General features: G+C 37.8%; 1 protein-coding gene across 2 annotated transcripts in view; it reads left to right on the top strand.

Moving 5' to 3' along the window:
- Nucleotides 1-25291, top strand: part of WNT8B (Wnt family member 8B) — an 88104-nt gene that overhangs the window by 26348 nt on the left and 36465 nt on the right. Inside the window, exon 3 of one of the 2 annotated variants that reach the window (XR_006345294.1) lies at nt 16962-17088. The exons of the other annotated variant lie outside the window; for it this stretch is intronic. The gene's annotated coding sequence lies outside the window, so the exon portion shown is untranslated. Of the gene's footprint in view, nt 1-16961; nt 17089-25291 lie in introns of those variants that run through there. 2 annotated transcript variants of the gene reach the window in all.

The raw sequence follows: 25291 nt of genomic DNA on the forward strand, positions 1-25291 counted from the left end.
GGGACGGCAGAGGATGAGATGGTTGGATGGCATCACCGACTCAATGGACATGAGTCTGAGCAAGCTCTGGGAGTTGGTGATGGACAGGGAAGCCTGGCGTGCTGCAGTCCATGAGGGTCACAAAAAGTCGGACAAAACTGAGCGACTGAACAACAACATCACAAAATGATAATCACAATAAGTTTAGTGAACAGCTATCATCTCTTGTGGACAGAAAATTCACAAAAAAATTTTTTACCTTGTGATGAGAACTCTTAGGATTTACTCTGTTAACAACTTTGATATGTAACAAGCAGCAATGTCAATTATGTTTCTCATGTTGCACATCCCTAGCACTTGTTTATCTTATAAATGGAAATTTGTCCCCCTTGACCACACTCATCAGTTTCCCCCTCTCCTACCCCTCACCTCTGGTAACCACAAATCTGATCTCTTTTTCTATGAGTTTGTGTGTTTTTGAAGGATAACTGATCTGTAACAGATATTAGTTCCTGGTGCCAACACAGTGAGTTGATGTTTCAATCCATTACAAAATGGTCACCACTTACTCATTTTTATTAAAGTAATACATATACATAAAGCAGATCGAATGGTAAGGATGAGTTTATAATGGGAAGTCAAATATTTTTTCCTCTCTGAACCACTCCTAGAATTTTCCTCAATAAAGCCAGATTATGTTTTCACCTCTATTTATTAATTTATCAACTTTATTATCTTTTTTAATAAACAATCTTATTCTACTGAAGGGTTTAAAATAGGAAAGTGACAAGCAGATGTGCATTGTAAAAGATCACTGTGGATATAGTGTGGTGAATAGACTACAGGCACAGGAGCAGACACAGGAAATCTATTAGGAAGCAATTTCAGTTCAAAGGAAAGCTATTGGTGGCAGCAGAAAAGAGGGAAGAGGACAAACTGAAGAGATACTTGGGAGTTACAACTGAGAGGATAGATAGAATTGATAGGTATGGAAAGGAGAAAGACTCAAAAATGATTCCTTCCCTATCTTTTCCTTGGTAGTGCTTAACAACAATTATGATGAATTGGTTATTTGTATGATTGTTTAATGTTTGCATTCCCTTCTGGTTTATAAGCAACCCAAGGACAGGGGCCAGGCTTATCCAACACCTTATTTCTGTGTTCATGTGCTAGCATAGTATGTGACACACAGCAGTATTTAAAAACTGTTTATTGGTTAAATTGTATTTTGGGTTATAAGCAAATGGGTTTATGGTGGCATCATTCACCGAGTTCAGGGCATGGAGGAAGAAGATGAAATGTGGAGAATGAGTTTTGACCATGCTGAGTTGCAGGTTCCTGTGAAACATCCCAGGGGAAGTGTCCTGGAAGCAATTGGAAATACATGTCTAAACCTTGGGAGAGACAGATGAGCTGGAGAGATGTGGGAGTCAGGAGCATAGAGAAGATGGTCAAAGTCATAGAGGATTTGAGACAGCCAAACCAGAAGTGAGCCCAGCTGGTAAAGAATCCACATGCAATGCAGGAGACCCCAGTATGATTCCTGGGTCAGGAAGATCCCCTGGAAAACAGATAAGTTACCCACTCCAGTATTCTTGGGCTTCCTTGATGGCTCAGATGGTAAAGAATCTGCCTGCAATGTGGGAGACCTGGGTTCAATCCCTGGGTTGGGAAGATCCCCTGGACGAGGGCATGGCAACTCATTCCAGTATTCTAGCCTGGAGAATCCCCTTGGACAGAGGAGCCTGGTGGGCTGCAGTCCATGGAGTTGCAAGGAGTCGGACATGACTGAGTGGCTAAGCACACAAACCAGAAGCTTAGAATAAGAAAAGAGATCCTAGGAGAGCGCTCTGAGGAAGTAATATTTAAGGATTGTGCAGAAGAATAGCAATCGACAAAGGAGATAGAGAAATGGCCAGAGTGTTCTAGGTAGGAGGAAAACCAGGAGAAATTGGAGTGTGAAGTTTAAGAGAAGAATTTTAAGAAAGAAGGAGGGGTCAACATGTCCAATGCATCTAGGAACTCAAGCAAGGAAGGTAACCAATAATCAGGGTCAATTCAGTGGTGGGTAAAAAAGCCAGAGTGAATTAAGGTGAAAGTGGAAAGAAAATGAATTTAGCAAATGTAAGTGGCTCATTCAAACTCATTTATCAGACTAGTTCACTGTCATCTTTAAAATCAGTTTAGATTTCAGAGAGGATAAAATGAAGAGCTTGAATTAAAAAAAAAAAGAGAGAGAGAGGGACAATAGAGTTTGACTGTAATTAAGCCCCATCTCTCATAGGTAGATGAGGGGATACCAGAGAGGTGAGGCTAGGGCTGAGGAGGCGGCTCTGGGGTGCATGCCTGTAAGAGGGAGGAGAGTAGCATAGAGAATTCTGATTAGTTCATCATTTTGCCTTGTGTGTGCTAAGTCGCTTCAGTCGTGTCTGATTCTTTTGCAACCTCATGGACTGTAGCCTGTAGTCAGGCTCCTCTGTCCAGGGGACTCTCCAGGAAAGAATACTTGAGTGGGTTGCTGTGCCTTCCCCCAGGGATTCTTCCCTCTGATTAGTTCATCATTTGGCATTAGGACAGCCCGAATCCTGACCTAATTCTCTGCCCAAGGGAAAAGGTCACAGGATTTATTACCAGGGTTTAGCTGATGGAATACCACATCTCACAAATAGATTTTAAGGTCCTCACTCAAGCAGCAAGAAGATAAAGCTCTGCTGAGAAATTTTAGGACATTTCACTAAACTTCTCAGTTTCTCCTCTGCAAAGAAGCTAACCAGTGATGAGAGCAAAGAATGTTGAACAACAACAACTAAACTTCCTTTTGTTGAGAAATTGAGATTAATAGTTGGCTAACCTTTTTTTGTGGTTCAGGAATTTGATTTGTTGTATATAATCATTTGTGCCCCTTATCTTGTTAAATCAACATTGGGAAGAACAAATAAAAACATTTGTATGAACTGCTTCAACCTTTAAAATCAACAATAGGAATACAAGCGGACACTTCCTTCCCTAAGGGTTAATAAATTAAATATTAACCTAAAGTGCCACTTACTACTGGAGGCTTACACATTCAGCCCAATTGCTAACTAGAAAAATGCGAAGATAAAGTATAGATTCAGCCCTGATCTTGAAATTTCCTGATCCAAAATTTCCAGCTTTTTGGAAAAGCTGGCATGAACAATGACTTTTCAAGCTGTAAGAACAAAAAACCAGACCCTCACAATAGCCCTGACCCCTAAGGTCTCAGACCAACTTCCTCAGGACACTGGATCCTAACAGCCCTTCAGTAAGGAGGAAGCACATTCCATCAACTTTGCCTAGGTAGCCTGTTTTCAGTTCTTTTGCTTCCTAAAACCTGCACATTCCTTGTTTAAGGTCAGAAAGAGTCTCTTCTTCCTTGCATTCTCTACGCCCATTTCCACCACCTTGTAATCTCTCCTACCATATAACTTCTTGTTCCGGACAGGTTAAAGTTGATTTGAAAAGAAAGCTGAGAGAAGAGAGTACAGAAAGTCAAATTTCTACCCAGAAAGCAATATCTCCATGGCACGTATGAGATTTTTTACTAATAGGCACAGTAGTTCAGAAATCAGGCAAAATTAGAAGTTATAAGAAAGCTGTCCTTTCAATGTACTTCAGTAACAGTAAAGATGTTTTTGCATATATACGTTTTCCACAAAGCTCTTGCAGTGGGCATACGTGATAATGAGGATTAAGGGGCTTAGAGGCAGGCTCACAAATACCGGAGATTGGAGTCCAAAAAGATAAGTCTGCATTTCCTTTCATCTTTACCCATCTCTTTACTCCAGTTAAGTGTTCCTGGACCCCATAAACATTTTTCTATTAATGTTTCCACATATCTTTATAATTTCCAAGAAGACCCTTAAGTCTGTCCCTAAAATTCATTCATTCAACTTAAGTTCCTTTTATTTTCCACCACCGAGCCAAGCACTGCCAATATAAACAGGAGTTAGACATGATCCTCAACTTTGAGGAGCTTATGGTTTAGTGGTGATTCAAGAAAAAAGAAATTAAAACACTTCTGGAGATCTAAAAGCATTTTTAGAAATATAAAGTGATAACATCTGGGTCTTGTTTTGTAGATAAGTTAACATCTTCTGATTTTGTATTATTGAAATCAAGACTCCAAGTCTAAATCCACCTGTTTATGCACGTAATGATGCTTTTAAACTGTGGTGTTGGAGAAGACTCTTGAGAGTCCCTTGGACTGCAAGGAGATCCAACCACTCCATCCTAAAGGAGATCAGTCCTGGGTGTTCATTGGAAGGACTGATGCTGAAGCTGAAACTCCAGTACTTTGACCACCTCATGCGAAGAGTTGACTCATTAGAAAAGACCCCGATGCTGGGAGGGGTTGGGGGCAGGAGGAGAAGGGGACGACAGAGGATGAGATGGCTGGATGGCATCACTGATTCAATGGACATGAGTTTGAGTAAACTCCGGGAGTTGGTGATGGACAGGGAGGCCTGGCGTGCCGTGATTCATGGGGTCGCAAAGAGTCGGACACGACTGAGCAATGGAACTGAACTGAACTGACTGAGGCACATAACCTTAGATGTTTACACGGTTAAATTTTAAACTGGTCCTTAAATAGAGGGGTTTTGCAATTTATTCATTTTTGAGTTTGTTTCTGAGGTATTTCTTAATACTGAAGCACTTATGGGATGATTTAAACATACTCACAAATTTTGAGAGTCAAAAGGCATCTCTGAAAATAAGTACAGGGTACAGTGTCCAAGAATTTCCTGTTCTCCCTAGCTTTGATGGTTTTGTTTGCCTTGTTCAAAGAGATATTTGACTATTATGTAGAACTCATATTTAACAGACAGCTTTGCAAAGCTGAGTTGTGATATTTTCTCTTTTGCTGATCCATTTTACCATCTGAAGAATGTTTTTACAGTTTAGCATCTGGGCTCCTAGCTTCAAACACATGGGGTTTGAAATTGAGATACACGGTTAAAGTGAGACAAAAGTTCATGATGCTTCACCATAATTATTTAATATTTATCTTTCATTTTTCTAATTATTAACTCAAAGTTTTGGCTCAAATGATTCTAACCTGTAATCTGTATACGATCAGTCTTAATGAATGCTGAGTAGATTAACCCAGAGGTAGAGGTAGCCTATGAACTTGAAATCAAGTTATCTTGTAGAAAATAAATATTACAATTTCATTTCATTCTTTCATTCACAAACATTTATTCAGGGTCTTCCAAAGGATAAGAACAGTTCTAGGTGTTGAAAAGACATCAGTGAACAAAACAGGCTCCCCTAGGGAGCTCATTTTACTGGAGCTTACATTCATTTGACCAAAACCCCTCAACAGCCAATTTTGAGAAGGGACTCCACTTTTTATGGGGGAAGGGAGACAAACAACAATAATCCCAGATTACTTGAAAGCTGCATCATAGCAGAGTCAAAGGGCCTCTGGATTTGCAATCAGGAGACACTGATCATAGACGTCCTGTAACTCATTTTCCTTGCTGTTTTCTGGGTCTTAGTTTTCTCATCTATTAAATATTCATAATCTCAAGAGTCTCTTCTGGAGTGAATAATCCATTATTCTACAATATGTAACAGGCATTTACTTGATTAGGGTAAATTCACATACAGTGAAATGCACAGATCACAGAGATTTCTTTTTCAAAAGTACAGAAATGTCTGGGAGCCATCTTAAACTTCTCTACCTTCTGAAGCTACAGTATGGTGTATAAGTGTATTTTATGTTCAGAGTAATGATCCTGAGGCATTGCAGGATGCTGAATCAGTAAGACAAGGTTTAATTATGTTCATTAGACTATGTATTAAAGCAACAAAATGACTGAGGAAATACAGAGAGATTTCAAACAAAACTGTCTTCTCATAACCCATAGTTAATCAGAAACCCAATTAACCAATATGCTCCAGTCCATGAGTTTACAGTTTTCAGACTTATTTATTCTTCTTTACAACCATGACCAAGTCACTGATCCAGATTCCAGCCATTTCACACTGATTCCACTAAAATCAGTGGATTATGTCTCCTTCAAACAACATGAGACGAACCGAGAACTTTCAGATGTACAAGCTGGATTTAGAAAAGGCAGAGGAATCAGAGATCAAATAGCCAACATCCGCTGGATCATAGAAAAAGCAAGAGAATTCCAGAAAAACTTCTGCTTCATTTACTATGCTAAAGCCTTTGACTGTGTGTATCACAACAAACTGGAAAGTTAAAATGATGGGAATACCAGATCACCTTGCCTGCCCCTGAGAAATCTGTATGCAGGTCAAGAAGCAACAGTTAAAACTGGACATGAAACAATGGACTGGTTCCAAATTGGGAAAGGAGTATGCCAAGGCTATGCATCATCACCCTGCTTATTTAACTTATATGAAGAGTAAATCATGTGAAGGATAAGCTGGAATCAAGACTGCTGGAAGAAATATCAATAACCTCAGGTATGCAAATGATACTATCCTAACCACAGAAAGCAAAGAGGAACTAAAGAGCCTCTTGTAGGTGAAAGAGGAGAGTGAAAAAGCTGGCCTAAACTCAACATTCAAAAAATGAAGATCAGGGCATCCAGTTCCAACACTTCATGGCAAATAGATGGGAAAACAATGGAAACAATGACAGACTTAATTTTCTTGGACTTCAAAATCACTGTGGACGGTGACTGCAACCATGAAATTAAGACAGTTGCTCCTTGGAAGGAAAGTTATGACAAACCTAGACAGCATATTAAAAAGCAGAGACATTACTTTGCTGATGACGGTCTGTATAGTCAAAGCTGTGGTTTTTCCAGTAGTAATGTATGGATGTGAAAACTGGACAATAAAAAAGGCTAAGCACTGAAGAATTGATGCCTTCTCAACTAGGGTGCTGGAGTAGACTCTTGAGAGTCCGTTGGACAGCAAGGAGATCAAACCAGTCAATCCTAAAAGAAATCAACCCTGAATATTCATTGGATGAACTGATCCTGAAGCTGAAGCTCCAATACTTTGGCTACCTGATGGGAAGAGCTGACTCATTGGAAAAGACCCTAATGCTGGGAAAGATTGAAGGCAGGAGGAGAAGGGGACAACAGAGGATGAGATGGTTGGATGGCATCACTGACTCAATGGACATGAGCCTGAGCAAGCTCCAGGAGTTCGTGATGGACAGAGAAGCCTGGCGTGCTGCATTCCATGGGGTTGCAAAGAGTCAGACACGACTGAGCAACTGAACAACAACTACCACCAAAACAATCACTTCAGAGACAGAAAAAAAATTATTTAAATAAGAAACAGGCTTATATAAGACTTATAGGACTTATATAAGTCTTCTTAGGTTAAATAAGAAACAGATTGAGTAAAGTGATACAATTCTGAGTTGTGCGTGTGTGTGTGTGTGTGTTTTAAATGAAGGGGCCAAGGCCCACGATAGGTTAGACACTTGAAGGATAGGCACCTGAGACAGAACAGACACCAAGAGACAGCTCAGTAGACAGAAGGCATATAAAGTGATAGGTGCTCAGGAGAGCTGGGCATTTTCCAGGAGACTACAGGCAAATCTGGAAGACATTTAAAGAGGCAAGAGCTGGGTATGAGAACATATTTATTAAAGAGGCAGGAAAAGGGAGTACCTTGTCAGGGCCCTGGGTAGGAAAAAGAACATGCACTCCTTCTCTTCTTCATGTGAAAGAAAGAAAGGAAGAGAGAAAGAAAGAAAAAAATATGAGCAAAGTGATAAAGTTCTGAGTTTTGTTTTACAACATTCCAGATGTATTCTATCAAGTATACGTGCAACTAAAAAGCAAGTGAAAATAAGAAACAAAACATCTATTTTCCAAATATGCTTTTACTTCAATAAATCTTAATCCTTTCTAAATTCTAAGCATTAAAATACGCTAAATAAGGGTCTCTGGAAAACATGCCTCGCTGATGAGGCTGAGTGTTGGAAAGGCTACAGTGGCACTAGTGGTAAAGAACACACCTGCCAGGGCAGGAGACATAAGAGACGTGGGTTCAATTCCAGGCTTGGGAAGATCCCCTGGAGGAGGGCAGGGCAACCCACTCCAGTACTCTTGCCTGGAGAATCCCACGACCAGAGGAGCCTGAAGGGCTACAGTCCATAGGGTCACAAGTAGTCAGACATGACTCCGAGACTTAGGACTGACAGATGGAAAACATGCCTCACTGATGAAGCTGAGTATTGGACTGAGGCAAGACTGTCCTCCTCCTCAATTCATGGTATCTAAGGAGCTAAAGCACAACCAGAACTCTTTGAAATCTTAATAGACATGTACACTGGCTTGATTCTTATAGAAGAATAAAGTCAGATTTCAAATTGGCTTTGGTCTTCAATACTTGATTGTAACATTCAGGAAAAATCTGAAGTCTGGCCTGTTGTTTTAAAGCTGTGTTCATTCACCAACTGGGTGAATTTACAACTCACACATTCCAAAAGTAAAACTTTCTTTCATACGATACCTTTTGAAACATTCATCTTGGTCGTCATTCAGTGAAGAAATCTTATTTTCCTCATGCATGAATCACATATCTCCTCAGAAGTTATTGTCCACAATAACATTTCCACTTTTAAAAAAAAACTAGACTAATTTCCTCCCTTCATGTTGCCTCTGATTAGACCTGCTCTTCTGTTTTCCTTTTCTGAAACTACTTCCTTCCACTGGTCAGTTAAATCAGTCTTTTAGAAACATTATTTTTCATCCCTTTCTCTTTCCTGGCTCTCCTTCACCTCTCATTCTCTTAAAACACCTCTCCCCATTATTCAGTCAGCCTAAACATTCATGTTGGCCAGGCAGTGCATGTCCAACAATGCAGATGTCTAAAGGCTAGAAGAGATCTAGGCTTGGAAACTTCAGTCAAGGGGCTTTCAGTCTGGTTAGGGAGACAGCAAGCATATCAGAGCAAATAAAACCACAAGGAAACCAGGACACTAGACCCTGCGATCCGGCTACCAGATCTGAACTCTAGAGTTCAGAAAACCAAGCAGCCTGAAGTTGCAAAGCAAAGAAACAAAGCCACACCATCATCTGTCAAGAAATCGTACACAAATATGCAGAGACAGATCTTGCCCAGTGTGACTTCCCAACTTTGGAACCAATATGCAACTGTTACAAAATAAGTACACTTTTAACATCTTCTTTCTAGCTGTATTAATTTGCTAGCCAGATCACTAAAGATGATCAGGCCATTGAAAAAATGTGTCCATAAATATCAGAAACATGAGAGTGTGCGTATGAGAAATAGACAGACAGACGGAGATGGAGGGAGACTTAGCCAGGTAGGAATCAATCAAAAGGTGAATAATCAGAACACAATGTACCCCAACCTGCTCCATCAATATAGCCAATGTGTCACTGTGGAGAAATAGCACCATTTAAGAGGTCTGATATATTAATTATGCTTGAATTATCATATAAAAATTAATCTTTCCAAGATATACCTTACAGCAGGTATTACCTGCGATAGATATGTTTTAAATGAAGTCACATATTGACTGGGAAACGGGGACCACTCTAGTCTTTCCCTGAGCAAGACTGTCACAGAGATTGGCATTTAACGTCAGCAGAAGGCTTGGCCATGCCTGTGTACCTAGTCATCCCAGTTTATTCTAGTTTCACAGTGAGGAGATTTTTGTTTTCCGTTTGGCGCAATGTTCCTTCCACCTCGTGCCTTTCTATAAGGACGTTTACTGAGGTCACCCCACACAGGTAAGGAGACTGCCTCACCTAAAAATGTAAGGAAATGGTGCTCCCTGCAGGACAGAATGGTCATCGCAGCCCCAATGACCCTTGAGGACGGCGTCGTGCTTTTTGTAGTGCAATACTATTTCTTTCCACAATGTGGCGCTGCTGTTCTAAACGTCGTTTTTCAGCCAGTGGGTGGGAAAGCGGGTGACGGCGACAGTGAAGATATAGGGTGGGAAGTACAAGCAAATTAGGAGGGGAGATTGGCTAAGGAAGAAAGCAGACACTTTCTGCCAGAGAGGGCTTGCCTGGCAACTCAGATCAGACCCATTCCAATTAGGAAAGTTACCCCCGAGCCCAAGTAATTCATTTTGGATCATTTAATCCAATGCTTCCCAAACCTTTCTGACCAACAGAATCACCAGCGAACTTTTTAAAAAGATATAGATCCCCAGATTCTACCCCCAAGAAACTCTGATTCATAAATTTGGGGAGGAGCCCAGCCATTTGTCTTTTTTAAAAGCTCTCCCGAAGATCATCGCTATTTCATTTATACAAGTTTTGGAGAGGAAAACAAAAATTTTAAGAGGAATCAATTCTTGCAGCATACAGTTTCCATTTCTCAATTCAATAACAACTAACGCCATGAGAATCTATTCTGTGGTTATGAGAATCTATTCCTGAGTTCTCTAGGAAATCAGGGCACAATTGATTGACGATGCCCATCTGTCTCCTTGAAGTGCTTACTAAACAGACCTCTATTCTGTGTTTCCTCTCGCCAGCTATGGGCAAAGACTGTGACCCAACAGAACCATAATCCCCTAGTACCAGACCACACTGTCTCCTTTCCATGCACTGATCACCCCAGTCAGAGAGCAGAGGTGGTCTGGCTAACTTTGGCATCATTCAGAACTGAGTTTGAATCCTAACCCAACAACTCGTCGGCTATGGGGCATTTAAAAATTTACCTAACCTTTCTGAACCTTTATTTATAATAGGAGATAGTCATACTTGCCTCTGAAGGCTGTAGAAGACTCAAATGAGGTGATTTAAAGTCCATACATCCTGCCTGGCACAGGATGATTAATGAATGGTATTTATTACTGGCAGAAGTAGTCATGCTACCTGTGATCTCTGGAATTTCTCTCCAGCACCCGCACAATCTAAGAATTCTCTACATACATGATGTTTTTTGCATCCTAATGCCCTGTTTTGAGAAAGACTGCTCAGCCTTGTTTCTAATAACCTGTTTAAAAAGTAAGAAAAGTGTCCTTCCCTTCTCTGAATCATAGCAGATAGACAAAATGAACATCTTTAGCAATCCTTAATCCCCCAATCATTCATGTCAGAATGATACTGTTGGAACTTACCTTAGCAGGAGTTTTCAGGTTTTGGTGAGTGATCAAATCCTTCAGAGCACTTATTAAAAGCCCAGTTTCCTAGGCTACGGCTCATGATTCTTGATTAAATTAACCTGGCACGGAGGCCAGGGATCGTCACTTCAACAATCCGCACACTTGCGCCGTGAAAAACATGGCCTTAAAAATAGCTTAGTCCCAGGTGATGGGTATTAACAAAACAGGGTGGTGATCCTCTTGCAATATATATGTCTGTCGAATCAGGTTGTACACCTTAAACTTCTACAATGCTATATATCAATTATATTTCCTTAAAATGGGAAAATTACCCAGTTCCAGGGTATTAAACTCAAAAGCTTTCAGAAGCCAAGCAGATTGTGCATGTACAGGAAGGGACAGGGTGTCAGGTAAAAATGGTGTGATGCTTACCAAATGGAACTGGAAAGCCCATGCCCTATCTTCTTTAATTTTTAAAAATTAAGTTACGATGCATTTGGAAACAATTTGCTAGACAAATGGAATTTGTCTCTGAGCATAGGAAGGTAAAATGACTTGCTCTTTATCATTTGAGGAGTGGTGGAGCGATACTCACTTTGTGAATGTCCTGGTTACTGTGCCATGTGACAGCCTCTTGAGTGGAACTCAATAGTCTCCTTCTTTTTTGGCCTGAGACTAAATTTTATATCCAGTTGGAGAAAAGGAAAAACAGCATTGAGAGAGCACAGCTCAGAGGGTGATTCCAGCCTAGACTGTTCCCCTAAAGAAAGCTTTTTTTAAAGCAAAGAAGCCTAGAGTTCACAGAGGAGGTCTTTATCCAGTGGTCCTGAGTGCCAAGACCTCTCAAACTGCAGACAATATGTGCCATCAATTATTTTTGATGGACTTTAAGAAAGCAACCAGAAGCAGCCTGTCTCCCTCCTGAGAGAACTATCCACCTGGTGTGTGCTATGCTTAGTTGCTCAGTCGTGTCCACCTGGTGATGGTGATCAATAGAGCCAAGGAAAGACAGAGTCGGATTAAATGGGGGAAGGGAACAATGTCAGGAAACTGTGGGAAAGCAAGACTTGGCATTTTTAAACATGACTCGCCTGTCTCATAAAATTTCAGGAAAACCAACATCCCATAAAAACAAGCAACAGAAAAGCATCAAGATTAAATCCAATAAAGGTTATCATGAGGAAAAGGAGAATGAGAAGCAGATAACATTTTTACAAACAGTGAAAATGAAAGCACACCAGAAACAGATGAAGGCTATTCTGCTCCAAAATGAGCTGAAAAACACTTTAAAATGATACAAGACATAAAATAGTAGAAATCAGAAGTAGAGATACTTGAAATAAAGTGACAGAACTCATAAAAGAACTAGAAATAAAGGAAAAAATTCAGAGACTGGAACACCAGAGTGAACAAACAAACAGAAACCACCTTAACAGACATAGAAGGTGAAAAAGAAGGAAACTTTAAAACCAAAAAGAAATCTAAAATATTAAAGAGAAAGTGACAAATATTAGAGGCAAACTAAAGCAAAAGTGAAAGTCGCTCAGTCATGTCCGACTCTTTGCAACCCCGCGGTCTATACAGTCCATGGAATTCTCCAGGCCGGAATAGTGGAGTGGTTAGCCTTACCTTTCTCCAGGGGATCTTCCCAACCCAGGGATCGAACCCAGGTCTCCCACATTGCAGGTGGATTCTTTACCAGCTGAGCAACAAGGGAAGCCCCCAAAAGACAAACTAAGGACATCCAATATGCTGAGCATAGTTTTATACTATCATAGTTGGGAGATATCCCAACTAAATTGGGAACATAAATGTTTAAAATTTTTAAATTTTTTAGTCTATCTTAAACTAAAAAGGATTAAAATTCATTCAATGGTTTTGAAGTTTTTCACTGATTAGAACCCAAATCCCCCCTTCCTGGGACTTATCATGTGAACCTGTCATTCCATTTCCAAGTATGTACCTCCAAATAAATGAAAGTATATGTTCATACAAGGACTTGTATTAAATGTTAATAGCAGCTTTCTTTGTAAAAGCTAAGAACTGGAAGGGGTTCCTTGGTGGATGCAGGAGACCTGCAATGCAGGAAAACAGGTCCAGTCCCTGGGTTAGGAAGATCCCCTGGAGAAGGAAATGGCAATCCATTCTAGTATTCTTGCCTGGGAAATCCCATAGACAGAGGAGCCTGGTGGGCTACAGTCCATGGCCTTGCAAAAGAGTTGGGCATAACTTTGTGATTAAACAACAACTGGAAAAAACCCTTATGACCACCTACAGGTGAACAGGTAAGCAAAATATGGTACATTCATGCAATGGAATACTACTTAGCAAAAAGAAAAGAAAAGAAATGAACTTGATAAATGAACAATTTGAAAAAAAAACTCAAAAACATTATATTAAATGAAATGACATAGACAAAAAAAAGTACGTACTGTATATGATTTCATTCATACAAAAAATTCTAGGGCTTCTTTGGTGGTCCAGTGGTTAAGAATCCGCCTGCCAATGCAGGAGACATGGGTTCGATTCCTAGTCTGGGAAGATTCCACATGCTGTGGAGCAACTAAGCCTGTGTGCTGCAACTATTGAGCTTGTTCTCTAGAATCCAGGAGCCAAAACAACTGAGCCCTTGTGCCGCAACTATTGAAGTCCTCATGCCCTACAGCCTGTGCTCCACAATAAGAGAAGCTACTGCAATGAGAAACCCATGCACTGCAACTAGAGAGTAGCCCTTGCTCACTGTAGCTAGAGGAAAGTCCTTGAAACAACAAAGACCTAGCACAGCCAAAAATAAATAAAAAAATTTTTTTAATTATAGAAAATGCAGACTAATCTAGAGTGGTAGAAAGATGAGTGGTTGCTTGGAAAATGTAATAGGAAACGGGGGGGGGTGGGGCGGGGTAGAAGTTGGTAACATGGTATTGTATAATTGAAATTTTACAGGGGAGTAGAATTTAAGTGTCCACACACAAAGAGAAAAGATGAATATGCAAGGTGATGGATGTGGTCATTAACTAATGGGAGGGAGCCTTTCATATGTACATGTATATTAAATCATCAAGATGTACATTTTAAATATCTTACAATTTTATTTGTCAATTATACCTCAATATGGCTGAATTACAGAGAGAGAGATGAGGGAAATGACTGATAAAGAAGGGATAACCATGACTAGTGAGAAACACACCAATAAATCACCCTCACAGGGAGCCAGCTAGGCTGGTGCTCAGAAAACCTGAGTAGTTAAACAGTTCAGGCAATGGCCAGGCCAAAGCCATCTAAAGCCATAGGTGAGGTGTCACTTCATCATGGCTCCTCTAGCACATTGGCAGAGGTATGGGCATTTGGGTGAGGATAGTTTTGTGTATTACTTGGTGCTTATTATTTTTTTTTTTTTGAATATGAAATGTATTTCTTCAGAAGTCCAGAGTAAAATAAAACACCAGAGGGTTTCTTGGAGGGCTGGCTTTTGGACAGGCAGAGACCATTAGATACTGTGTTTCAGTCTTATAGAACTTAAGCTGAATAGTTACCAGGGTCTCCTTGACTTGTCCTGTAATTGATGGTACTAAGGCATTCTCTCTCTCCAGCCTGTACTTTGGCAGATTGCAGCTGCTAACACAAAATAGCTTGCCTTTATTACCCTTTCCTTTATTTCCTCTCTTTTTTTTTATTGTGATTAAAAACATATAATATAAAATTTACCATCTTAACCATTTTTAACGGTATAGTTCAGAAATGTTAAGTATAATTCTCATCATTGTGAAACAGATCCATTCTATTTCCCCTTGCCCCAAACCCTCTCCTTGTCTGTTCTCCGCTTTCCCTTAATAAGCATCCTACTTTTCGATTCAAAATCTCAGAAACAACCTTTGTCTACCTCTATTCCACTTGCTAATTCCAGTCAGTTCCATCTGTAAGTTGTGTTAGAGGCTGTAAGTCAGCCTTCTAACTTTCTCATCTCATCAGTTCCTTCCTTTCTCATCTCTGTCTCTTTCCTAGTCTAAAGCCTTATTACTTCTTGCCTGGATAACTAAGAGTTTTATAAGTAATTCTCTTATCTCCAGGATCTCTCCCTTTTTGATCCATTCTTTACCAAATTAACATTTTTAATAAAAATGTGGGAGCATAGTATTAATCTGCTCAGAAAAATCTTCCATGACTCCCCTATAAAATAAAATATGGTGTCCTTAGCCTATCATATAAGGGTCTGCATGATGTGCCATAAATTATCTTTCTAGCCTCATCACTAATAAGCATGGTGCAACTTCAGAGGACTGAGAAGAAAAGAACCATTGTCAGTGTACAAAGCAGAGAACACATCTCCATCGAGACCATTCCATAACAGCATATGACCCTGATTTCACTAGTGCTCTTGTTTCAAAGAATGCCTTTCCCTTTCTCCATATAATGTAAGTGTACAAGCCATTGTGAAATCATAGGCATTAAAAGTTATATGTTCATACTTCTTGCATGCCTACATTATTTTTCTTTTGGAAATAAAAATATTAATTTCCTTGGACAATCATAGAACCAATGTACTGGAAAAAGTCTTCGTATCTGTCTATTTTTCTTTTCATCTACTGCTACCACTCTTGACCAAACCACCATCATCTTCTGCTTGGACCTCCACAGAAGTCTCCTAAATGTTTCTCTCTGTTTCTATTCGATCATTTGTCTAAAGTGTTCTTCACACAGCAACCAGAATACATTTTTCAATAATGTTAACCATATTATGATACTACTCCCCTGCTTAAAATCCTCCTATGACTTCCCATTGTCTTAGAATCAAATCCAAATATCTTGCAGGCTCTTCCTGATCTAGTTTATTCTATCTGTTTGACCTTATCTCCAACTATTCTCCCCTTTCTGCTTACTAGGTTTCAGCCACACAGGTTTTCTTTTGGCTCCATAAATCTGCCCGACTTGTTCCTACCTCTGGACCTTTGCATCTACTGTTCCATTCACTGCAATGCTCCTCTGTGAATCCATGCCTGGTGGCTCCTTCCTATCTTTCATGTCTCATTTCATATATTCCTCTCTTTAGAAATTTCTTCCATCACCACCTGATCTAAAGTAGGTCTCTGGTCATCTATTTTTTTAAACTGAAGTATGGTTGATTTACAGTGTTATGCCAATCTCTGTCACACAGCAAAGTGACTCAGTTATACACATATATACATTCTTTTTTTAAAATTCTTTTCCATTATGCTTTGTCCCAGGATATTGAATATAGTTCCCTGTCCTATTAGTCATTAGTCATTTCTTATTAATTATCCTGTTTGATAGCAAGTATCATCTGAAATTGCTGTGTCATTTATTCATTATCTATCTCCCCACCATCACCACCTCTGTAATGTGAAGTTCCATGACATAAGTTCATTTCTACGTTTCCACAGCTGTCTCTCTTGTGCATAGAACAGCATCTAGAACAACAGAGGCACTCATTAAATATGTGTTGAATGAATGAATGAACTACTTCCAAGCAGACGGAAGGGAAACAGATTGTTCTCTCCTTAAACATCTCCAGAGATGATACCACCATTTTTCTGAAAATGAATTCCAGCATCCAATAACTTTTAGTTGTCAGAAAGTTCTTTCTAATATCCAACCTAAATCCTTTCTAAAGTAATTTCTGTCTCTTCCTATTTGGTTCTCAATGGAATCATTAAATTGCCCTCTTACAGTCAGTCATAAATTTGTTATTAGGCCCTCTTAACACTGTTTTTACTCTTCACATTTTGTAACATTGTTGTCTTCTTCTGTTGTTGTCAAATTCTCCCTCTTAAACATTGGTGAGCCCAATATTGGACACAAATATTACTGCTTAAAATAATGCCTGTGTAAGAAAACCTCAGCTTATAAGTACCTACCTTAAAAAACAGCAGTTGTCATTGTCATCCCACCTCTTTCTTAATCTCTTTTTCTACAGGTTCCATATGTGTTTTTATAAGAGACTTTATTGGGCTTCTCTTGTGGCTCAGCTGGTAAAGAATCCGCCTGCAATGCAAAAGACCTGGGTTTGATCCCTGGGTTGGGAAGATCTCCCGGAGAAGGGAAAGGCTACCCACTCCAGTACTCTGGCCTGGACAATTCCATGGACTGTATGGTCTATGGAGTCGCAAAGTGTCGGACACGACTGAGCGACTTTCACTTTCACTTCACTTTATGAAAATGCTTGGATTTTACAAGAATCTGTAAGTTCAAATGAGAACTGAAATAGCTGAAGGACACAGATCCTAGAAAAAGATCCTCAATTTGACCGATCCAACCGTATTTTAGCCTAAACTCCACACAAAGCAGATTATAGGCACAAGGTCTGAGGTTCCAACAACCCAGAGGAAGGTTGAATGGATAACAGTGAAAGAACACTTCAGTGAGAAGTTATCAAGACTAAAAGTGAGTTTTAGGGGTAAATCTCTCCAAAGTTGAGATGGGGGAAAAGGTAAACAGAACTTTTAAACTAGCTGTTTAAAAGGAATCTTTAAACTAGCTGATATTCAAGAATGTGGCATAATTTTATTTACGATAGCCAAGACATGGAAGCGACCTAAATGTCAATCAACAGATGCATAAAGAAAGATGTGGTACATATATGTAATGGAATACTAATCAGCTGTAAAAAAGAATGAAATAATGCCATTTGCAGCAACGTAGATGGACCTAGAGATTGTCATACTAAGTGAAGTAAGTCAGACAGAGAAAGACAGATACCATGTGATATCACTTATATGTGAAATCTAAAATATGACACAAATGAACTTATCTATGAAACAGAAACAGACTCACAGACATAGAAGACAGACTTGTGGTTTCCAAGAGAGAGGGAGGATGTGAATGATGGATTGGAAGTTTGGGATTATCAGATGCAAGCTATTATATAGAGAATGGATAAACAACAAGGTCCTACTGTATAGCACAGGGAAATGTATTCAGTATCCTTTTTAAACTGATAAACCATAATGGAAAAGAATATAAAGAAGAATGTGTGTGTATGTGTGTAAAACTGAATTACTTTGATATACAGCAGAAATTAACACAACATTGTAAATCAACTATACATCAATAAAATAAATTTTTTAAAAAAGAAACCCATCTTTAGAAACAGTGTAGTGTAGCTGCAGGACACCCAAGACAAAAAAACTATCTTAAAATGAGACAGAAAGTCACTACTTTCAAAGGAAAGATTATTAGATTTACATCTGACATTTCAGTAGGAACAGTAGAAGCCAGAAAACAGTAATGTATTCATTATGCTCAAATAAAATAAGCATAAACTAGAAATGTATATTTAGTAAAACTGTCTTTCAAAAAGGGCTTCCCTGATAGCTCAGTTAGTAAAGAATCCGCCTGCAATGTGGGAGACCTGGGTTTGATCCCTGGGTTGGGAAGATCCCCTGGAGAAGGGAAATGCTACCCACTCCAGTATTCTGGCCTGGAGAATTCCATGGACTTTATAGTCCATGGGGTCTCAAAGGGTCGGACATGACTGAATGACTTAATATCTTTCAAAAACAAGAATGAAATAAAAATATTTCAAACAAATATTGGGAGTTTGCTACAACACTGCAGGAATTCTAAAGAGTTATAATTCAGGTGAAAGGAAAATGATCTGTTTCTGCCAAAATAATTAGCAAAGAAAGTGGTAAATATGTGGGTGACTCTAAAAAAGCAATAACTAGATGAAATAATGACGTCTTGTGGGGTTTAAATAAAACAAGATAGAATTTAAATGCATGAAAACAATAGCATGTAAATTGGAGATCTTTGGAGGCAAAGTTTTCTACAGTGTTTATTGTCAGGTGTGGTAAAGACATTGATTACCTTTGGACTTTGAAAAGTTGAATATGGATAATAAAATTCCAAGGGTAAACACTAAAAAAATAGAGAATATGTATAATTTCTAAGTTACTACTGGGAAATAAAGAATGAAAAAACATTCAATCATTTTAAAAGAGGCAAGAAAAGATATAAAAAGACACATGCGGGAAGGTGGGACAAAGAGAAATCACATAGAAATACAAATATGTCTGTAATCACAATAAATGTAAATGGGTTAAATGGTTCCATTTAATCAGATTGAATAAAAGTAAGTTTATCTATATGAGGTTTTACAAGAAAGACATAAACCATAACAACTTTTCAAGTAAAAAATGGAAAAAATACATCAGGAAAAGCACTAGCAATAACAATAAAATATATTAATATTGGACAATTCAGTGTTAAAGCAAAAAGCATTACTTGAGATAATGAAGATCAATTCAAGAAAGTTTAGCAATTCTGAAGAACATCATTCACAATTTAATCTAATAGATCTAGAAGATACCCAACATTACAAGGTATATACTCTCTAGAATTCAAAAATACTTTAAACTAAGTGACATATACCATATATGTGATACAGCTAAAGCAATACTTAAAAGGAAGTTTATAATATTAAATGCTTTTGAAAAGAGGATGACCATACTAGGGCTGGTAAGTGTTCCCCCAACACAGCAGTTAGCTTGTCCCAGAGCAAGTCATCCAAGAATGAGAACAAAATGGCATATAGCTTAAGAAGTCAAGGGAAATTATAAATTTAAAAAAAAAAAAAGTAAAAAAAAAAAAGTAACTAAAATGGAGGAAATAATTAAGATAACCTCAGAAAGTAAGACTTTACATAGTACTTTCCACGTGCAGGGTAGTGTTCTAAATTCTTAGCACTTATTAACAAAATCATGCAAAATAGAAAAGAACATAAGCAAAACATTTTTGAGCATGCCAAGAGGAACATGAAAAAATGTTCAGCATCATTAATTAATGGGGAAATGCAAATTAAAACTACAACGAGGTATCAGCTCACATTGGGTCACAATGGCCATCATCAAAAAGCCTACAAATTACAAATGCTGAAGAGGGTATGCAGAAAAGGGAACCCTCCTGAACTGTTGGTGGGAATGTAACTTGTGTAGCCACTATGAAAAACAGTATCAAGATTCCTTAAAAACTAAAAATAGAGTTACTACATAATCCAGTTAGCCCACTCCTGGATATATATCTAAAAAAGATGAAAATTTTAATTTAAAATGATAACATGCACCCCTATGATCATAGCAGCACTATTTATATTAGCCAAGACACGGAAGCAACCTAAACGTCCATCGGCAGATGAATGAATAAAGAAGATGTGGTATATATACATAATGGAATATTACTCAGCAATAAAAAGAACAAAATAATGCCATTTGCAGCAACATGGATGGACCTAGAGAATATCTTACTAAATGAAGTAAGTCAAATAGAGAAAGACAAATGTTGGTATAACTTACATGTGGAGTCTTAAAAAAAAAATGATACAAATGAATTTATTTACAAAACAGAAACAAACTCACAGACAGAGAAAACAAATTTAAGGTTACCAGAATGGAAAGGGATGGGGAGGAGAGATAAATTAGGAGTACGGGATTAAAAGATACAAACTACTATACATAAAGTACAAAAGGAACAAGGATTTACTGTATAACACAGTGGACTATATTCAATGTCTTGTAATAACCTATCATGGAAAATAATCTGAAATATATATATCTGAATCACCTTCCTATACACTTGAAACTAACACAAAATTGTAAATCAACTACACTCCAATTTAAAAAGAAAGAAAATCATATAACAGAAAGAATGAACAAAATCAAAGCTTCATTTTTAGAAAAAAAATCTTAAAATTTTAAAATCTCTGGCAAGATTGATCAAATAAGGGCAGGGGGGGGGTCCAAATAGTAATAAGTATAAAAATGACAGAGATTAAGTAGGTAATAAGAGTATATTATGAGAAAAAAAAACATAAATGAAAACTTGCATGAAATGAACCAACTTCCAGAAAAAAATATAGCTTTCTCCAACAGACTTAGGAATAAACAAAAACCTTGACTAATTCTATAATCATTAAGTCATTGAAACAATAGTTGAAAATCTTCCCAGATAGAAATCAGGTCCAGATTGTTTTACCAGTGCGTTAAAATACACATTGAAGGGCCAAACAATTTCACTTTATATAAGCCAATCCAGAGTATGGAAAAAAATATATTATTCCCCAACTGATGAAAAGCAAAATCCTGGCACCAAAACTTTATGAGAAAAGGGGCTTCCCTGGTGGCTCAGTGGGTAAAGAATCTGCCTGCAATCCGGGAGACCCAAGTTTGATCCCTGGGTCAGGAAGGTCCCCTGGAGAAGGGAATGGCTACCCACTCCAGTGGAGACTCCCATGGAGTCTCCCATGAGACTTGCCTGGAGACTCCCATGAGACTTCCCTGGAGACTCCCATTGACAGAAGAGCCTGGCAGGCAGAGGAAGATTGTAGGTAAGACTCATTCAATAATATAGATGCAAAAATCCTAATAAAGTATTAAAAAACTAAATCCAATAATGTAAAAAAGGATAATATGTTATAACCAACTTGGGTTTATCCTCGAAATACAAGCCTGTTTTAACACTAGAAAATCAACCAGTGTAACTAATCGTAGTAGTAGTGTTGTGTCACTCAGTCTGCATCTTTGCAACTCTGTGGACTGTAGCCCACAAGGCTCCTCTCTCCACGGGATTCTCCAGGCAAGAATACTGGAGTGGATTGCCACTTCCTCCTCCAGGGGATCTTCCCAACCCAGGGATCAAACCTAGGTCTCCCCCATTGAAGGCAGAGTCTTTACTGTCTGAGCCACCAGGGAAGCATAACTAATCATGCTTGCACATTAAGGAATGATAATATGTTCACTCACTAGATGGATAAAATTCATATAATATTCAACATCAATTTGTAATTGTAAAAAAATATCTTATGAAAGTAAAAATCAGTGGGAACTTCCTTAATCTGATAAAACTTCTACAAAATCTCCCTGTATTTGTTATTCATTTTATAAAATAAATTACCCCAAATGTTAATAGCTTCACTCAATAATAAACATTCATGCTTTCCCATGATTTCTGTGGGTTAGAAATTCAGGACAACTGAAGTTAAGCTTTCACACAAGGTTTCAGTCAAGAATGTTGGCCAGTACTGCAGACTCCTGAAGACTTGACTAGGCCCAGAGGGCCCATTTCCAAAGAGGCTCATTCATAGAACTAGCAAATTGATGCTGGCGGCTGGCAAGAGGCCTCTGCCACACTGACCCTGCCATAGGCTGCTTGAGTAGGCGCCCAACACAGCATCTGGTTTCCAAAGCAGAGCAAAGTGGAAGCAGCAATATCTTTTATAATCTAGCCTCAGAAGTTGTGCATGGAAATAACACACTGTTGTTTCCACGATATCTTGTTACACAGGTCAACCCTATTCAGCACTGGGTTGTGAATATCATTAGGCAAAAATCATTTGAAGCCATCCTGAGGACTGGTTATCACAAAGATATGACAAATGTTTTGTGGTGAAGCATTCAAAGTATTGCAATTTCACAAACAAGACAAATGTTGCCACTCTCATCACTTCTATTCAATATGGAACTAGAGGTCTTGACTGATACAGAAAAACACGAAAAAGAAACAGAAGGAAGAAACAGTCACTATTTTCAGATTACATAATGTGTCAAAAAGGAAACAACAAACAAATATACCACAACATAAAAGAATTAAGGTGAATAATATTATGTTTCTAGATACAGTCAATTTATGAAATTCATTTTTAAAATTTTAAATTAAAAAAAACATTTGTTTTATTTATTTGACTGTGTCAGTGCCTAGTTGCAGCACTCAGGATCTTTGATCCTTGCTCCAGCATGCAGGACTGCAGGATGTTTTTTTTAGCTGCCACATGCAGGATCCAGTCCCTGACTAGGGATCGAACTTGGGCCCCCTGCATTGGAAGTGCGGTGCCCCAGCCACTGGACCACCAGGGAAGTCCCAATCACTTGAATTTTTACACATTAGCAACAATGTTAGAAAATTCAATTTAAGAGATGATTTAACTTACAATAGCATAAAAATTATGAAGTACCTAGGAATAAACCTGACAAAATATATCTGAGACCTTGGAGGAGAATATCATAAGGCTTCACTGAGTAACATTTCCGATCACCTAATAATGGAGGGATGTATCACCATCATGGACTGGAAGACTCAGTGATGCAAGGGTGCCAATTCCCCCCAAATTAATCTGCAGATCTGATAAATTCCAATCAAAAGCCTAAGAGAGTTTTGGGAGGAGGAGAGAATTCACAAAGTGATTCTAAAGAACTAGATAGGAGGACTTGCCATACCAAATATAAAGAATGATTATAAATTCCAAATAATTAAACTATATCTTACTAATATAGAGATAGAAATGTAGCCACTGAAATAAAATGGCACAGAAACAGAGTCGTGAATAAATGAAAACTGGACTTACGATAGAGCTGGTAAAAAAGGGCAGAGGAAAAAGGATAGCTTTTTTTGATAGATACTTGGTTATCCATATGAAAAGTAATTAAATTGGACCCCTACCTTACACCATAAACAAAAATCAATTCTTAGTGAATTCAGAATCTAAATATAAAGGGCAAACTATAATATTTTTATAACACAATATCAGAAATTATCTTTATAACCTATGGATAGGAAATAACTTCTTAAACAAGACAAAAAAGGTACAAGTTGTTAATAATAATGATAATAATAACAAGAGAAACACTAAGTTTCATAGAATGTCAGATGCCAATGATTATACGATGCACCACTACTTTTAAAATAGGAAAAATATGTTAATTAACTATAGGACAGTTTTCTTATTAATCAGGATTTTTAACCTTATATTTTATATACTTACTTAAACATAGATTTTATGTACATACATGCATAAGAAAGACAATTTGAGAGAAATAAACTGATTAAAATATTCAATATCCAGTATATACAAAGAATTTATATACTTCATTAAAAGAGGAAAGACAAATAAAGCCAATAGAAAAAAAACAGGTGAAAGATTTGAAATTACACATCATAAAGTACCCAACAGAGTATAAAACACTAGTTGGAACATAAATTAGTATAATTGCTTTGGAAAATAATTTAACATCATCTTCTAAAGTGGAAGATGAACTAGCCCTATGATCATGGAATTTCACTTTAGGTGTATATATTCTAAAGAAACTACTGTGAATGTGTACAAAAGACATCTATAAGAACATTCCTAGCACCTCTGTTACAAATTAGTAAAAGATATGACACAGCCAAATGCTATCAACAGTAACATGGATAAATTGTAAACTATTTATACAATTAAATAGTCTATTGTGGTGAAAATGAATGCACTACAGCTGTATATTAATGGCATGGATAATCTCAGGAATGTAATGTTAAGAAAGCAAATTGCAGAAGAATACATACAGTATGATTTCATTAATATAAGTTCAAAAACACAAAACCAGGGGACTTCCTTGGTGGTACAGTTAAGAATCCACCTTGTAATGCAGGGGATGCAGGTTTGATCCCTGGCTGGGGAGCTAGATCCCCACATGCCATGGAGCAACAAAGCCCCTGTGCCACAAGGACAGAGCCTGCATGCCGCAACTAAGAACTGATGCAGGGAAATAAACAAACCCTAGAAAAAACAAAACAAAAGCACAAATCAAACATTGTTTAGGAATAAAACATGTGAACAGCAAAAGCATGTTAAAGGAAAAAAAACTCAAAATATTATCTATCTCTGAAGGGGGAATAAAGGAGATAAGCTTGGGATGAGATATAAAGTTCATTTCAAACATAATAGAATTAGTCTATTACTTGTATTAAGCTGCATAGGTGTTCATTGTATCTTGTCTTTAAATTTTTAATGTATTCTTGTAAATTTTATTTTCATATTAATTAATATCTAAAGACAACTTTTAAAAGATAAATATAATAGTACATATAAGATATACACCTACTTTTCAAACACAAATGAAACAGTCATGTAACTTGAAAGAAAATCTCGAGGAACTTCAAAAAAGTCATGACTATACTAGCTATACTTTCTGATCACAATATAATACAGTTAAAGATTAACAATAATTTTTTAAAATGCATCCATTTAGAAAATATAAAATGCTTAATTAAATCAGATTAGAGCTGAAATCAAACAGAAATTTAAAAATATGGGATGTGGCTAAGCAGTTCTCACAGAAAAAATTTAAATGCATATACTAGAAATTAATGATAGAAAATGAATAAAGCATATAATGCAAGAAGCTCTAAAAAATAAATTCAATTGAAGCAGATGAAATTAGTAAAGTTAAAAGTCAAAATGAAATAGAAAACAAATGATAGGAAGAAGCAACTCAT

This window comes from Cervus elaphus, chromosome 15 (assembly GCF_910594005.1).
Source record: "Cervus elaphus chromosome 15, mCerEla1.1, whole genome shotgun sequence".
Classification (NCBI taxonomy): Eukaryota; Metazoa; Chordata; class Mammalia; order Artiodactyla; family Cervidae; genus Cervus; species Cervus elaphus.